This window comes from Mustela putorius, unplaced genomic scaffold (assembly GCF_011764305.1).
Source record: "Mustela putorius furo isolate JIRA1106 unplaced genomic scaffold, ASM1176430v1.1 tig00000281_pilon_pilon_pilon, whole genome shotgun sequence".
In the NCBI taxonomy this organism is placed as follows: domain Eukaryota; kingdom Metazoa; phylum Chordata; class Mammalia; order Carnivora; family Mustelidae; genus Mustela; species Mustela putorius.
Window position 1 is genome coordinate 5447531 of NW_025421343.1, and position 16695 is coordinate 5464225.

The window sequence follows — 16695 nt, forward strand, 5'->3', positions numbered from 1 at the left end:
ACCTTGTTTTCCTGCTTTTTAAAACAATTTTTAAAATTTATTTATTTATTTATTTATTTAGAGAGCAGGTGTGCAAGTGGGGAGAGGGAGAGAGAGAATTTCAAGCAGACTCTGCACTGAGTATGGAGCATTATACAGGGCTCAATCCCACAACTCTGAGATCATGACCTGAGCCAAAATCAACAATTGGAATCTTAACCCACTGAATCACCCAGGTGCCCTGTTTTCATGCTCTTAATAGTGACTCTGAAGCACAAAAAATTTTAATATCGAGGAAATCCTGAGTTCTTGGACAAAGCTGTTATAATTTCTTCTGGTTGAAATTAGCCAGGAGTAAAGTTCATCTTTCACATTTGGTTAGAAAGTTCAGCTATCAAAGTTTTACTTGCTTATACAGTATCTGCCTTCTGTCTGTCTCACACATACACACACAGTTGTTTTAATCTTCCACCCTACGCTGATGCTATAACATAGCATATTGTAAAACTAAAACTATCTCTTTGGTAATGTACATTAAACTACAATCAAATTTAATCAGTAATGTCACCAGCTTTTCCATCCATTTGGCTTCATATCAGATTGCTTTTTAAATGATTTCTTTGACAATAGATGATGTTGACTGGGTGTCCTCTTTCCTCAGCTACCACAGGCTTTACTATTTTCTAATGGGGATGATCATCTGATTTTGAAGGAGAAAAATCCCAAGGAATGCTTACATACTCTAGGGCAAGCAGACGGCTAGTAGTGTGCTTGGGGAAGGTGTGCACTCATAATTCATACCCCCTTGTAGAGATCTTTTCCTCTTTGCCTCTGAATTTCCATTTAATAGGTTTCTATGGATTTCCATTCCAATATATTTCGTATGTGGCAAGACTCCTTCTAGAAGGAGTTCATATTCTTATTCTCTCTTTTGCTTTCACTATTCTTGATTCTACCTCCTTAAGCTCACTTAGTGTGGTGAGCAATGACCAAGATTTTTTTTAGTGAGGGAAAACTGGGTAATTAACATGAGATGAAATCACATGATCCAAAGTGCTGTTTGTTATATAGAAAGCATCTTTCTAGCATCTTGTTATATAGGAAGCATCTTTCTAATAAACATTAAAATCATTTATTTATGTCACTTATATAGCATATAGGCAATCACCATATAATTTATTTATTTTTTAATTTTTTTTTAAAGATTTATTTATTTATTTATTAGACAGAGAGAGATCACAAGCAGGCAGAGAGGCAGGCAGAGAGAGAGAGAGGAGGAAGCAGGCTCCCTGCCGAGCAGAGAGCCCGATGCGGGACTCGATCCCAGGACCCCGAGATCATGACCCGAGCCGAAGGCAGCGGCTTAACCCACTGAGCCACCCAGGCGCCCTCACCATATAATTTAAACAGAATTTCATGTTGTACTACCCAAGACACATTCTAGGATTTGCTCTCTTTCCCATGGTGGTTGGATTAGAGGCTATTGTTGAGATCAAATGCTGCTGTATTTCTTTAAAAGATGAAGAATCTTTTAATAAATCTCTTAATCTAGGTGACCATATAATTAATTCCATTAGGTAGCATAATAACAAAATTAAGATTTGAGAGTTAGCTTGTTTGAGGACCACAGAGTGCTATTCTCCTGCGTATAAACAAGCACCCTCCTCCCTTACAAATGTGCTTCATGAGATGGCATTTCACCAACTCCTGTGTTTACAAGAATCTTAGAATGTGAGAACTGGTTGGTTCCTTTGAGATTGCCTTATCTTACCTCCTCATTAGGACTCACTTTATAATAACAATAGACAGCTAATACCTAGAGGTAAATACTCCCTTGTCCAGGGTTATGCAGCTTGCTCTGCTTGACCAGTCTTGGAACTCAGGTTCCCTGGTTCTTGGTCCCTTTATTCACAGGGTGAATTGCAAACTGCCACTCTCATGAATTTTTTTTTTTTTAAACGCTTTTAAAAATTTTCACAGTAAAGCACCTGGATTTAGTGGGGGTGAAGGAGAGCCTTACTTGGGCTGAGGTGGCCAGGGCAGACAGCCCAAGAGATGTGTGCAGGAGCCCTTACACGGCCATACTCACAGCGGAGGCAGATCTGTTTTTTTGTGGGAGTTCACAGTGCCTGGATAGACAAAATCTGATTTGTATGTGCCTCCCTGGATGAGACTAATGGAAAAGCAAAGGAGGAATGCCCTGAGCCCTGGGCCTCCTTTGAAGTTTCTCTAGGAATGGAGATTCCCATCACAATCAAATTTTGTTCTACATTGTTTAATCCAATGAAAGCCCTTATTGCAATCAAGGGAGGGGGGTGGGTGCATACATAAAGAAGCTTTAAAAGAGTTCTCCTTTAGAGGAGGGAGCATCCGAACGACAATCCTTTTTAAAGTGACTGACTTTCCACATTGAAAACAGGTTTTGGAATTTTCCTTTCTCTTTTCTTGTTGGGATTTTGGGGGTCTGAGAGGTGCTGTGAAAACCCTAACTTTGTGGGTTTCTCTGTTCCTATGTATTGGCAGGCCTTGATAAGGTCTCCAGCAGGAGGGGCTTTGGCCCTTACTCCTTTCGTAGATAGCATCCTGGCAGTCTTTACTGGCATTCTCAAAGGCCAACTGAAGCAGGAAGATATCATCAGCCTGGTTATGATTGACCTGTCTCCTTACTGTCTGTCGTAGTTTATCAATGAACTCTATAAAAGGCCCTTGTCATCCCTGCTTGATAATAGCCAATGAACACTGTGTCACATTATTTTCAGGGATGCCTTCCCAGGCTCTCTTTGCACAGAGAGAAGTTTGGTCATCCCCTTGTGGATCAAAACTGAGCTGCTGGTCTACTGCGGAAGATTGTCCAAGGCCCTGTAACATATGGGCTGTTATATGGATTCCAGACAGCTGATTTTGGGTAGTCTGTTGCTCACATAAATCATCAAATTCTGATCGCCAAACAAGATACGGAGGACCTTCCAGGACTATTTTACGGAGAATTTGCCAATCCCATGGTGACATGGCATCATGGTCTGCGCAGGAGGAGATAAGGCCTTTTGAAAATGGACCCCTGGCACTATTTTCCCTGCTTTTTCTTATTTCTTTAAAGGGATCGAAGGCAAGTAGTTCCTAAATACATTGTTGTTGTTGCCGCATTATGATGGGGAAAGCTGAGGGCTCACCTGTGAGCGTAGCCTCTGAAAGGCAATTTTTTAGTGAAGATTGCTGCTGGGGTGGGCCCCAGGCATCGGCTGAGGAACTTGGGGCAGGAAGCAGGGGCGGGGTGAGGGTGGGGGGGATGGGGGGTGGTGTGTGTGTGTGTGTGTGTGTGTGTGTGTGTGTTGAGGGGAGTTCCCTTTCAGCTAACCGGTCCTGCTGGGCTGGGGGTGCTTACAGGGGGAACTGAGGAAGCATGGAGCATAGGGGCAGGGAGTCCTCCTGTGTCTTTGGCAAGGCCAGGTGTATCCTCAATCTGTCATGGAGGCAAAGCAGACCTCACTAGCCCCCACAACGTAAGGGAGGCGGGCTGTATCCTCTTTCCTTGCTCGTGGCTCCGTTTTAAATTTTTTCCAACTCTTTCCCATACTTCTAAATCTACAGTTCCTCAATCAGGTAACCAGGGGTCATGTTCAATAAGTCTTTCACAAACCCCGAAGTTGGCCCTCTGATACAGAGGGCCCACTCCCCTTAACGAGCTGCTTGAGAATCTCAATGTATTGCTTTTGCTCCGCAGAGAAATGCTGACCCGTGACAGAGACAGGAAACCCAAGCCAGAAAGTTCCCTGGAGCTAGGCAAGCCCAAGCAGGCTTTCGAGGGACTCACTGCGCGTCGCAGTCCCCTCCTGTTGGTTTCCCAGAGCTCCGGATGCGAGTTCCTCCCACGGGGCTCCACTTGTCGGCTTGGCCAGCAGACACAGTCAGCAACTGAAAAGACTACTCCAGACACCTTGGTAGTAGAAAGGAGAGGCCTGGGGACCAGATGCTCCAGTGGCAAAAGGCCTGGAGCCAAGCTCTGTCTCCCCTTTCCTGAGAGCAGAGCAGGACCCCAGGTGAGCGCAAAGCGACGAGCCAAGTGTAACCTTCGCGCTCAGGACAGTAATAGATGGGGCAGCGTGTGAGAAGGGCGAGGAGGCAAGGAGTTTGTGATGTGACCGCCACACGTGTCTGTTATTCTTCAAAACTTAAAACGTTTACTCCCTAGGTGAGAACCTTGAGCCGCAGTAAGAATCCCGCCGCTTTCAGCCAAGAAACTTCCAAAAAGGCCCGGCGTTCTGGGCTCTCCTCCTTTGCTTTCCAAGTAGTCTCAGCCAGGCAGGCATATACAACTCTGATTCTGTCTATCCAGGCACTGTGAATTCCTAGGGTTTTGTTCCTTCTGTGAAATCTCGGTTTTTTATGGACATGACTTGGACACCAGCTACTAAAGCTCGTGGTTCTCAGCCATTTGCCTCTTGCCACGGAAGCATCTTTGCCCAAATCCCACAGCTCTCTAAGCCCCCTTTGTGGCCCTGTACTGGGGCTCCAGGAAACTTCTGGATCCATTGCCGGCTGCTGGAAAGCCATGGGGAACTCGGGCCAGCAGTGTTGGCCCCATCCCTGCACCCATGCCATGGGATGAAGCTACAGACTGCACTCGGTGCTTCCCCTGGAGGCTTGACGCTATTCCAGTCTATGAGGCCAGAGAAGTGGGCAGCTGGACAGATTTCCCCATGCTTATTTGAGTGCTCTTATCATAACTCGCTCATAAACCCCATGAGGGTTTGTGGCTAATCACATTTCCCTGCTGTTTCCCTTTCTCCTTTCCATGTCTCCTGGACTGGAAGGCTGGGCTAACACCCTTTCATTATGGCCAATGCTTTCCCTTACAGCATATCCTGAGTCTAAAAATAATCCTCTTCTATATGTCAAAAATTCAAACCTACTATTTATTTCCTTCAAATTCCTGGTGTGATAATCCTCATCTTCCTGGGGTCTTTGGAATATCAAGGGAGATGTTACAGACCAGGAAAAGCCAAAGAAATCAAACTGATGTATTTATAGAAATAATATTCCCACTTCAATGCATTAGTCAGTTATTTCACTAGTATATATTGATTTCTTGCCATGTGTCAGATATTAGGAAAGTAGGAAAAAAAGACACAGTGTGGTAGCACAAGTGAGAGGAAACAGCTGAGGACAATAGTAGGTAACTGCCTAAATGCAATTTTATAAAAATGACACTGAAGATAGAAAAAGTTCATGTCTATCTGCCTCAAGGGAATCCTCCAAGAAGGAGGTGACACTTCTGTTAATATGTTGTAGATCTCTTCAAACTTATTCCTCAACAACAATTGTAATGATTGAACAGTAAACAGTGGTTTACATTATATAACCTCTACCAGCAACAAAGTGTTACAAAAGTGATTTGCACAATACAAAGATCAGATCTTACTGATTTGTAGGACTGCACATATCCGGTAGGTTAGTGTTACTCCAAAAATAGAAGACAATGAGACATTCATTCATTCATTCATTCCATAACTATTTATTGAGTGCCTAACTACATACTAGGTACAGCAGGTTCTGAATGAAATAGACAAGGTTCCATCTTAGTCTCAGTGAGCTTGCAGTCTAGAGAGCAGACGTGGTAAACAAGTCATTGGGAAAGATGGATCCAGATATTGAAATATTTGAAGAAAGTGAAACATGATGGTGTGCTGCATTGTGTTGGGGGTCGGTAGTGATGTATATAATTTAAGCTTGATTTCAAAAATAGTAATAACATGACTAGAGCCTAAATATGTTATTTAAAGAATATATATGTATGGGATGGGAAGAGTGAAATCAAGAGGGCCAGAAACTGTTTGTTCAAGGAAAAATTTCACTTTCTGAGATTAAGATTTATCTTGAAACTCTGAGGTTTCTTTCTTTTTAACGGATTTTATGGGGAATCCCAGTGGTAACTTTAATAAAACAATAGCCTGAGTCTGCAGTTTTGTAACAGAGGGAGAATCTCCTCATGGGGACAGCAAACTCTATAGCGGGTCCTTGTCTCTCTTGGGAAATTTCTTTCCATGATGTCGTTTTCAGGGGGATGTGGATTTCCCTTCCCCGGGTCTGTAAAGTTTGGGCATAAATAATTCCCTTAATTCCTTTTGAATGGCTTAATGTTTATCGCAGCCTTACTTACGGGGAAAGACGAAACAGGATATTCAACATGGATGGCAACATGCAATAAGAAATTCTGGGGGCGCCTGGGTGGCTCAGTGGGTTAAAGCCTCTGCCTTCAGCTCAGGTCATGATCCCGGGGTCCTGGGATGAGCCCCGCATCGCGCTCTCTGCTTCCTCCTCTCTCTCTGCCTGCCTCTCTGCCTACTTGTGATCTCTATCTGTCAAATAAGTAAATAAAATCTTAAAAAAAAAAAAAAGAAAAAAAGAAATTAATTATGGCTGTTTGGTGGACTTGGCTTCTGAGTCTTTCTCACCACCTCCCTGAAAGGGCTGCAGTCATCATTGGCTATGAGGTGCCACTCCCCCTGGCTCCCAGATCTCCTCTGTGGGTTAGCAGCAGCTCTCTTTTGCATGCCTTCTGGCCAGGACTTCAAAACTGCTGGACTTCGACTTAGGGAAGCACCCGGTTTAGATAACAACAGGAAGACAATTGGAGAAATAGAAGTCCTACCTCCTTCTGTCCCAAAGGTGCTTCACAGATTCTAGTTTCCTCTCCCAGGCTTTGTCCCTTCCTAGACTGACACTCCCTGAAGGCAAACCCCACCATCTCCCCAAGGACCTGCAACACCTGCAGTGTTGTCATATATGGTTAAAAAAAACCCTCATATGTAAGTTACTACAAATCAACATTTCTCAAGATACGAAGAGTAACAAGGTGCATTACAGGATTTGCTTGTAACCATGCCTGAAAAGTACTTTAGACACTTAATGGATTTTTATTTTATTTTTATTTTTTTAAACGGAGATATAGTTAATATACCATAAAATCCAGTCTTTTAAAATGTATGATTCTGTGTTTTTTAGTATATTCAAATTGTTGTGCAGTCATTACTGCTATCTAATTCTAGAGCATTTTCTTCACCCTGAAAAGAAAGTCATTAACATATACATTCACAGTCAGCCTCTATGTCCCTCACCCCCCAACCACCACCTTTGGTCTTCGCAGATCTACCTATCCTGCACATTTCATAGAAATGGATTTTGGAGGAGGTCACTGAGAGGGCATGACCACTGGTTGACCCCGGAGCTGAACCCATGGGAAGGGAGGCTCCTAACCCCTCCCCTGTCCTTGGGATATATATTCCGCCCACTCTTCCTGACCTGGAGCCCACTCACCTTGACAGAGTGAAGTGCTGTTGAGAGGGGCTTCTGGATGGCCAGTTGACTCATGAGCAGGACTGGGTAATGGGGGCTTCTCACCCCCTTCTTTGTCCTGGGAATGAGCACTCTGCTTGCCTTCCCCATAGAAGCAGCTGCCCCAATGATACGGCCCTGGGATAGTAAAGTGTGGTTGCGATCCTGTCGAGGGTATACAGGGCTTCATCCTGCTGAGGAACCATTCAAGGTTCTCCTGGGCATATGCACAGATCTGCTCATCTCGCGTGGGCTCAGGACAAACTTCAAAAGTAAGTTCCTTTACTTATGAAACGGCCACCTCCCAATCAGGAGTGGCTTGTGCTTTCTTTGGTCTCTCCCTGCCCCCTGTCAGTGTTCTGGGGCTGGTTTGAGACTTTACCCTCAAAGCTTCTGTGGATGGAATCATACAATCAGTATGTATCCTTCTGTGTCTGGCTTCTTTCATGTGACGTAATATTTTCAAGTTCCGTCTATGGTATAGTGTGTTTCAGTGGCTTTTTATGGCCAAATAAGATTCCACTGTACGCCTGTACATTTGTGTATACATTTTGAAAAATCCATTCGTCTACCAATGGACCTTTGGGTTGTTTACGCTTGTTTGCTATAATGGGTCATGTTGCTATGAGCTTGTGTGTGTCAGTTTTTGTGTGCTCGTTTGTATTCAGTTCTCTTGAGTGTATATCTGTACCGATGAGTGGAATTCTTGGGTCATATGCTAACTCTATGCACAACTTTTTGAGGAACTGCTGAATTGTTTTCCGGTGTGGCTGCATAATGTTACATTCTTACCAGCCGTTGTTGGAGGGTTCCGATTTCTCTACATTCTTACCAACCCTGTGTTGGTAAGAATTGGCCATCTTTTTGGTTATGGGTATGCTTGTGGATAGATATGAAGTGGTCTCTCATTGTGGTTTTGCTTTGCATTTGCATGTAATGGGATGTTGAGCTGCTTTTCATGTGTTATTGGCCATTTTCATGACTTCTTTCGCGAAATGTCTATTCATATCCTTTGCTATTTTTTTTTTTTTTTTTTTTTAATTTGCCAGAGAGAGAGAGAGAGAGCGAGTGAGCACAGGCAGGCAGAGTGGCAGCAGAGGCAGAGGGAGAAACAGGCTCCCCGCCAAGCAAGGAGCCCAATGTGGGACTTGATCCCAGGACGCCGGGATCATGACCTGAGCCGAAGGCAGCCGCTTAACCAACTGAGCCACCCAGGCGTCCCCCTTTGCTAATTTTTAAACTGGGTTATTTGTTTTTAAATTTCTGAGTTTTAATTATTCTTTCTTTATATATTCTGATTCCTAGACCTTTATCAGATAAATGATTGGCAAATACTCCTCTCATTCTGTACGTTGTCATTTCACTTTCTTGATAGTGTCTTTGAAGCATGAAGATCTTAATTTTGATGAAGTCCCATTTCTTTATTTTTTTCTTTTGGTTCCTTGTGCGTTAGGTGTCATATTAAGAAAATATGGCCTAATCCCAGGTCACAAAGATTTACATTTATGTTTCCTTCTAAGCGTTTTTAAAAACTCAGGCATGGTTTCTTGGCCAAAGAAAGTGAGGAAGAAATTTCCTTACAGAGGAATGGCAGGTGAAAGTCACAGAATTGTGACCAGCTTCGATGATTTTTATTAGATCGAAGTAGCTGGGGCATAGCATACAATTTTCTTACGTAGTGTTTAGTTTTTGTACAAATTGGCATTTTTACTTTCTATCAGCAAAATGTGTATTTTATTTTATAATGAGTTTTAAGAGGCCCAGACACAAAGTGAACTTGTGTCAGTGTTCATATTAGCTTAATGTTGCCTGCACCCCGGTTAGTCCTACCACATACGTTGCCAACAATAATGAGGGAGAAAAAACCCAGAGGAAGAGCTCATTTAATTTTTATTGATCGTCTTATATCTCAAGAATTTCATCAAGCAAAGTGACAACATACATAGAAAGTCTGTGCTGAAAGTCTTAGCTGAGTGAACCGGAATGAATCAGCACAGTAAATAAAAGGTTTTTTTTTCCTTCTTCTTGGCCTGCTACCTCAAGGTCATTGTTTAAAAAGCACGAGTACTCTGGAGTCTTGGTTGTTAAACCTGGCTGCACAGTAGAAACATCTGGAGAGATTCTTGAAAATACAGATACTTAGGCCCCATTCCAGGCCTAATGAATCAGAATGTCAAGTTGTTTTGTGCTTTTGTTTTTTTAAAACACTCATAGTCCGCTGGGTTTGGGGACCATCGCCTTTTGTTCCACAGCTGTCCCGCTTGTGTTGACGGGGATCCAAGCCAGGTCAATCAATCCAAATAAGAATAAATGAATATTATTTTCTAGAAAAATACTACACTGTGTCAGAAGTATTTTCTGAATTAGCAAAGGTGCAGGCGAAGGGAACTTAGAGAGTTAATGAAGCAAGTCCATTTCATTTACTTGACTGCAAAACAAGGAAACCACAATCACAATATTATCTGCAGAAATCAGTCTCTCAGAAATCCATAAATTTATGACGATTGCAGTTAATGATCATAACTCAATAATGAAATCAGCCATAACACTGAGACTTCTTACGAGATTAACAAAACATGCATTTGTTCGGACTCTGAGTGTATTCTGTTTCATTGAATAGGATGAGGTCAATGGACAAGTAAAGAATCAGTTCTATTTTTCTCCCATTACTGCTTTCAGACCTTCTCTGATAAATTTCTCTTCTCGACCCCCTGGACAGAAACTCTGATAGAAGTCTTAGCTTTTCAATCGCCATTAAGGGCAGGAAAAAGTCCAGTTTCCACCCAGTTCAGATTCTCTCCTCAGCTTGGCCTGACCTGTGATGCTGGGAACTTGGTGCTGTGGGAGCAGGGGGAGGACAGGGAGGGAAGTTTGGTAGGTTTTGTCATTAATTACCAATTGTTCCTGCTTCTAGCTTCTCTAAGGTTGGAGTAAGGGATCAGGGGACGCTAGGAAAATTGACAAATGTTTTAATCTTGGAGCCATTTATTATAAAATATTTTAGAAAAAAGGCATGAAGAAAATTTCAACACCTAGGTACCAGCTTAAGAAATACAACATTACCACCAGAGACCCACAAGCCCTCATTTGAAATCTTCAGAGTAAGATGTGTTTTAAAATACAGATTATTGAAAAAAGATACAATTAAGATTATTTCAAATTTTGGAAAGACTAGGACTGTCTAAATATGACCTAAAATGTGACACTTTTAGTGAGGTCTGCTAAATATTTATATTTCCACAACCTAAATGTTTGGCTATTTAGTCTAAGTGGGATAATTTCAGATTTGAAATTTTCATGTCAGGTTAGGTCAGGTTTTGTGTGTGGGTGTGTGTGTGTGTGTGTGCGCGCGCGTGTGTGTATCCTCCAAATGAGTGTGGGATTTTGCAATGGCAGTAAGTCTCTGGACCTATAAAATCAAAGTGCTCTATGTATTCCTCTCCAATCCCCTTTCCTTCCCTGCAACTGGAGATGTCTCTCACCCTGAATTAGAAGTTTCTAATTCTCAGGCATTCCTTTACAACTTCACTGTATATGCTTTTCTCCTACATATTGTTTTGTGTTTTAATAATTGAAGAGGTAAGTTTTCACATGACAAGTGTTATTATTATCCGGAACTTGTCCCCTGTCATGCTCAGTGTCCAAATGCAGGCTCTTTAGTTTTGCTTCTCTCCTTGATCCCTTCCAGTTTTATTGAGATATAATTGCTATATAATATTGCATTAGTTTAGGTGTAGAACATAATGATTTGATATATGTATATATTGAAAAATGATTACTACACTAACTATAGTTAGCATCTATCACCTGATATAGTTACACATCTTTTTTTTTCTTGTGATGAGAACTTTCAAACTTTGCTATCTTAGCAATTTTCAGATATCAATGCAGTGTTGTTAACTATAGTCACCATGCTGTGCATTATAGCCTCAAAACTTATTTGTGTTATAACTGGAAGTGTGGACCTTTTGACCACTTTCACTCATTTCCCCCATTCCTCACCCTTCAACTCTGACAACCACTGATTGGTTTTTTTAGTTTCCACATAAGAGATCATACAACATTTGTTTCTCTTGCTCTCTGATTTATTTCACTTAGCTTCATGCACTCGAGGTTCTTCAGGTTTGTGGGCCATATTTGTCGGCATTCTTCAGGTATCCTCTGTGAGGAACTTACTGATGCGTTCTCTCTTTCTTTTTTTTTTTTTAATTTAAATCCACTTTTTGTATTCTTCTCTTTCAGGAGAGATGCATTCTTTGATCTCATGCACCTGCATGTTCTTACCCCTGACCTGGATCATTCTAGGGGTTTTCTTATTTTCGACGATTCCCAGGGGTTAAAATGGCAACGCTCTTCTTCAGCTTCTACTGGTGGTGGCTTATTTACTCACTAATATTGACTGAGTGTGACAAGTCAGTTGTTTCCTGCTTGGATGGCTGGAGAACACAATAGATATTTGGCAAAACTTAAAATTAATCCAGATAATAGTCAAAATATTCTCTTTTCTTATGTAATTTTAATTGTTTTATTTTTTAAAATTTTATTTATTTATTTGAGAGAAAGCAAAAGTGAGATAGATCCCAGAGGGAAAGGGAGAAGCAGACTCGATGATGAGTGGAGAGCCCCAGGCAGGGCTTGATCCCAGAACCCTGGGATCCTGACCTGAGCCAAAGGCAGATGTTGGACTGACTGAGCCATCCAGGTGCCCCTCTTATATAATTTTTATATCATATTTATTGACGTATAGTTTACATACAGCAATATTTATCCTTGAAAAAAATGTAGAGTTCTATGAATCTTGGCAGATGAATATCATGTAACCACCACCATCATCAAGAAATAGAAATGCCCATCATCTTAAAAAGTTCACTCGTGTCCATGAATAGTTAATCCCTTCCTACACTCCCAGGCTCTGCCAACCACTGATTTTATTTCTGTCCTTGTAGTTTGTCTTTTCTAGAATGTTCTGTGAAGAAAATTATACACTATTTAGCTTTTGTGTCTGCTTTCATTTAGCACAATGCTTTTGAGACCATCCATGTTGATGATGTATCCTAGTTTTTGTTGTTGAGTTGTTGCTGAGTAATAGGACTGTACTATATCGTGTACTATATCTATTCATTTACCGGTTGATGGACATTTGGGTTGTGTCTGGTTTGGGGCAATTTTGAGTAAAGATTCTATAAATAGTGGTGTGTATGTCTTTGTGTGAACATATATTTTCATTCTTCTTGAGTAGTACTTAGTAGTATTAAAATTCTAATTGCTTCACCTCTTCACCAGTATTCGGTATTATGAATTTATAAAGATTTTTAGCCATTCCTGTAGATTTATAGTGCAGTTCCATTGAGGCTTTTGTTTGCATTTCTGTAATATCTAATAGTGTGGAAAACTTTCTTTGGTGACATGTCTGTTCAAATTTTTTGTATGTTTAAAAAATTGAGCTTTTTTACTTTCATATTTTTGGTGGCCACCTCTTTTCCCCATCCTCTGCCAAAGGTGAAAGGGTTCTTCTGTTGCATCTGTCCTTGGAAGGACCCTTTGGAAATTAGTTTACTTGGTTACCTTACAACTTCAGCTTTCTAATAAGCTCAAGAAAAGTATGACTTTGTAGACTATTGGGTTTTTCTCACTGTGAGAGTAGGAGTGTTGTTCTATTGTGGCTTTGTACATCCAAAGTAAAAGTGGTACCCTATCATGTAATATTTGTTTTCCATAACCAGGTTGGTTTTAAAACCTAATATGATGTTAAGGTACTCCTAAATACAGAACAAGATATATATTTTTTAGTTTAGCAGGTGTCTTCACACTGTCAGTCTTCTTTCATTTAGCACAATGACCGTTCTAACAGTCAAAAATGGCACCTGTGACATGATGCTTACAAAAGTAATTGCTGCTCATATCAATGAAAAAGTTTAAGCATACCTCTTTATGTCAAATTCTGTTTTTTTTTTATGGTGCCAATTTTAAATACAGTTTTATTTAAGACATTGCATTTTCCACTTAACAATACAGTGCTTATAAAGTGCAATGTTTATTTCCTTTCCCTGTGCACATATTCCATATTCAAGTATCAAGAATGCCCAGTTTTTTTGCTATAGCAGCTCAACATTATAACTGCCATGGAATTTGCTACAAATTTGGGTCCTTTGAATATTGTATGTGGAACAATGCTCAACCTATTTATTCTCAGATTGGTTTCTGTTTTTAAATAGATTTTCAGGGCCACAAACTCAAACATCATCAATGTCAATGAATAAAATGGGCAAGATGTAAGAGATTAGAGAGTAATCTAGGAAAATTTCCTAGTAGTCTAGGAATTAGGAATTCCCAGGCATCTAGGAAAGCATGCCAGGTTATAGAGCATGCCATGTTCTAAGTAAAGGTACTTAAATTATTTTTTAAAAATATTGTAAGGTGACAAAACATGCATGTAGGTAAAATGTGCCTTATTGGCCATCCATCTTCTACTTTGGGCTAGAAAATATGCTTTAAAAGAAATTAAAAATTCTTTTGCCTCTTGGGATTCACTGAACCATTTAGTTTTGTTTTCCTATGTTAATACAGCATTGAGGTATTTCCAGATTCTACTAATGAGGAGCAATCTCTTTTATTTATTTATGTAGTCATTTAATACATGTTGAGCATCTGCTGACTGCAACATTAAAACTTAGAAACTAAACTACAAAAGCAGGAAAATAATTGAGTTGGAAAAGCTGTTGCAGAACTTCTCGTGAGGAAATGGAAGAAAATGTCTTGATGGGCCAGGTAGGAAAGAGAGAATATTCTCTTTCCACCTGTGGGCTTATGTAGTTCTCAACCTTGAGCTATTATATATACAGTCTTATAACTCTCTTCTATCTTTCAGTAAATAGGACCTCTGATAGATTTCTAATAGACCAATTTATGTCTTCTGATGAGTAAACCAATCTCTTTTCTGTATTTTGTCCCCATTAAGGTTTATCCATGGGATGGGAGCCACAAATGTGGCAAATAGGCCATGGAGAATGTAGAAAACCCAAGACTCCCTCATTCTGGCTTTAAGGAGAGGGAAATTGAAGGGAAAGAGACAGCTATAAACTTAAAGTCAATTTTTAATTTTCTGATTAGGGGCTTACAACTTGGCAAAAGACAACTTTAGAAAAGTTCAGAAAGTTGAGAACATTTCTACTGAGCATAGGTAGAGGTTGTAAGCCTCCATGAAAAGCCAGGCTTACAGATATTTCCACCATGATGCTGGACTGTAATGCATCATCATCACAGCATCAACTGTGGCTGACAGTTCTGGTGGCTCATCAGAGCATGGCATTAAGATGGAGAGACCACCATGTGCAGGAGCTTTGAGACTGAAGGCAAATACTCAGTCACAGAATTCCAGCCTGATTACTAGATGGGTCCAGTTGTCTTTCTGTGGTCACTTATGGAAATCATGACAGTACATGAACCTGGCAGTAAAGATTAGGCAGGAAATGGGACATTCAGTACACCTGAGGGTTCCTTTGTCCACCATTCTTCTCTCTTCTTAAACTTCCTTCTTATATTCAGGTGCCATCTTAGAGAAGTGAAATGGGAAGGGTAAAATTTGAAATGCTGAACATTTTCAGAGGTACAAAATAGGACTTAATTTCAGATTATATTAATAAAGACAAAAATGGCTGTATCTGGGGTTGGAAGGCAGAGGGGAAAGGGAGGAAAAAGAGAGAGGGAGAGAGAGGAGGTGGGGGGAAAGGTGTGCATTAAAACCTTCTTTTTTCCAGTGAAGATAAGTAAAAAAAGACAGACATTTATTTTTTATTAACATGTACAAATGCTCAAAGCTCATTAGATACAGTTTGGAAAATACAGTGGGCACATATTTGCAAGTTATTAAATATTCATCTCTCTACTTCTAGCTAACGGAAACCTTATTTTGTCTGCTTTTGTTTTTAGTTTTCAACAACCTAAAGGATTCATATAATACACACATATACACATATATGTGTAAATACATACATGCATACACATTCATGAAAGATTGCAGGTGAAGCATACAAAGCAACAGGGAGAAGGAGGCATAAATTTATGTTAGAGAGGCCCAGAATATCCACACACACACAGATTCTGGAATCCTCTCTCAGTCTCAAGGTTGTACTTCATCTCTAGCTCACAAACCACGAAAATAGGATCTCAGGAAAGTCACAGTCTCATTCTAATAAGAATCATTTTTACTCCTCTGGTTACATAGCTGAAGCCAGGCTATGTGAACATATTCAATGGTAGAAACTGAGACACTATAACAGAAGCCAGGTGCAAACCTCCCATCTGTACATTGTCTGTATGAGATATTGGCAAGCTGTCACAGACTTCCTTCTCATGTTTTTGAAAAATCCATTAGCACAAAGTTATACTAATCTCTTCTTCTCTTCTCTTCTCTTCTCTTCTCTTCTCTTCTCTTCTCTTCTCTTCTCTTCTATCTGTCCCATTCCATCCATGTTCTCTCATCCTATTGATCCCATCCATTTTATCAATCCCATTACATCCCATCCCATCTCATTCCATCCATCCTTTCCATCTTATCTCATCCCGTTGATTCCTTCCATCCTACCAACCCCACTCATCCCATCCATCTCTTCGCATTCTATTCTAGTTTGGCCAAGAATCAGTAGCATGGCTTCAGGCATCACTAGAAATGGACAGAGGGTTTTGATAGACCAGTTGAGAGTTATGACGCCACTACCTACTGTGGATTAGTATTTTTCATCAGGTTTGGATGATTCTAAGTCATTATCTCTTCATATGTCGTTTTTTGCGTGTTTTATTTCTCTTTTCTGACTCTCCAATTTTGCATGTTAGACCTTTTTAATATGTTCCAAATATTTCTTTTTTTTCTGTATTTTTCTTTCTGCCATTTAGCTTGGAGATTGTGTGTGTGTGTGTGTATTTGTAATTATACATATATACATATATATGCTCTAAAGTGGCTATTTTCTCATATATCCTTCCTTTCATCTTTTTCTCTGGTACATCTCTCTGCTGTGACACCCATATACTAAGTTCTCAATTTCATTTTTTACTTATAGAATTTTAATTTAGTTTTTACTATAAATACTTGGTATTGTCAACTTTTCTCCATTATTGAACATACTAATCACAGTTACTTTTAAATACCTATCTGTTATGCAATAACAGATTGAGTCATCTATGAGTATGTTTCTATTGTCCCCATTTTCTTTCTGTCCTTGTAATTTTTGGTTGAATGTCATACATTGTGTAGAGGCTCCAGATGGTAATATCTTCATCTAGTAAAGTCACCCTTCTCTTTCATAGACAGACAGGGGCAGAGTATATCAATCTAATCAGGCAATGAGCAGACTCAAGGCTGAGTTGCAGTTCTTGCAAGTCTAC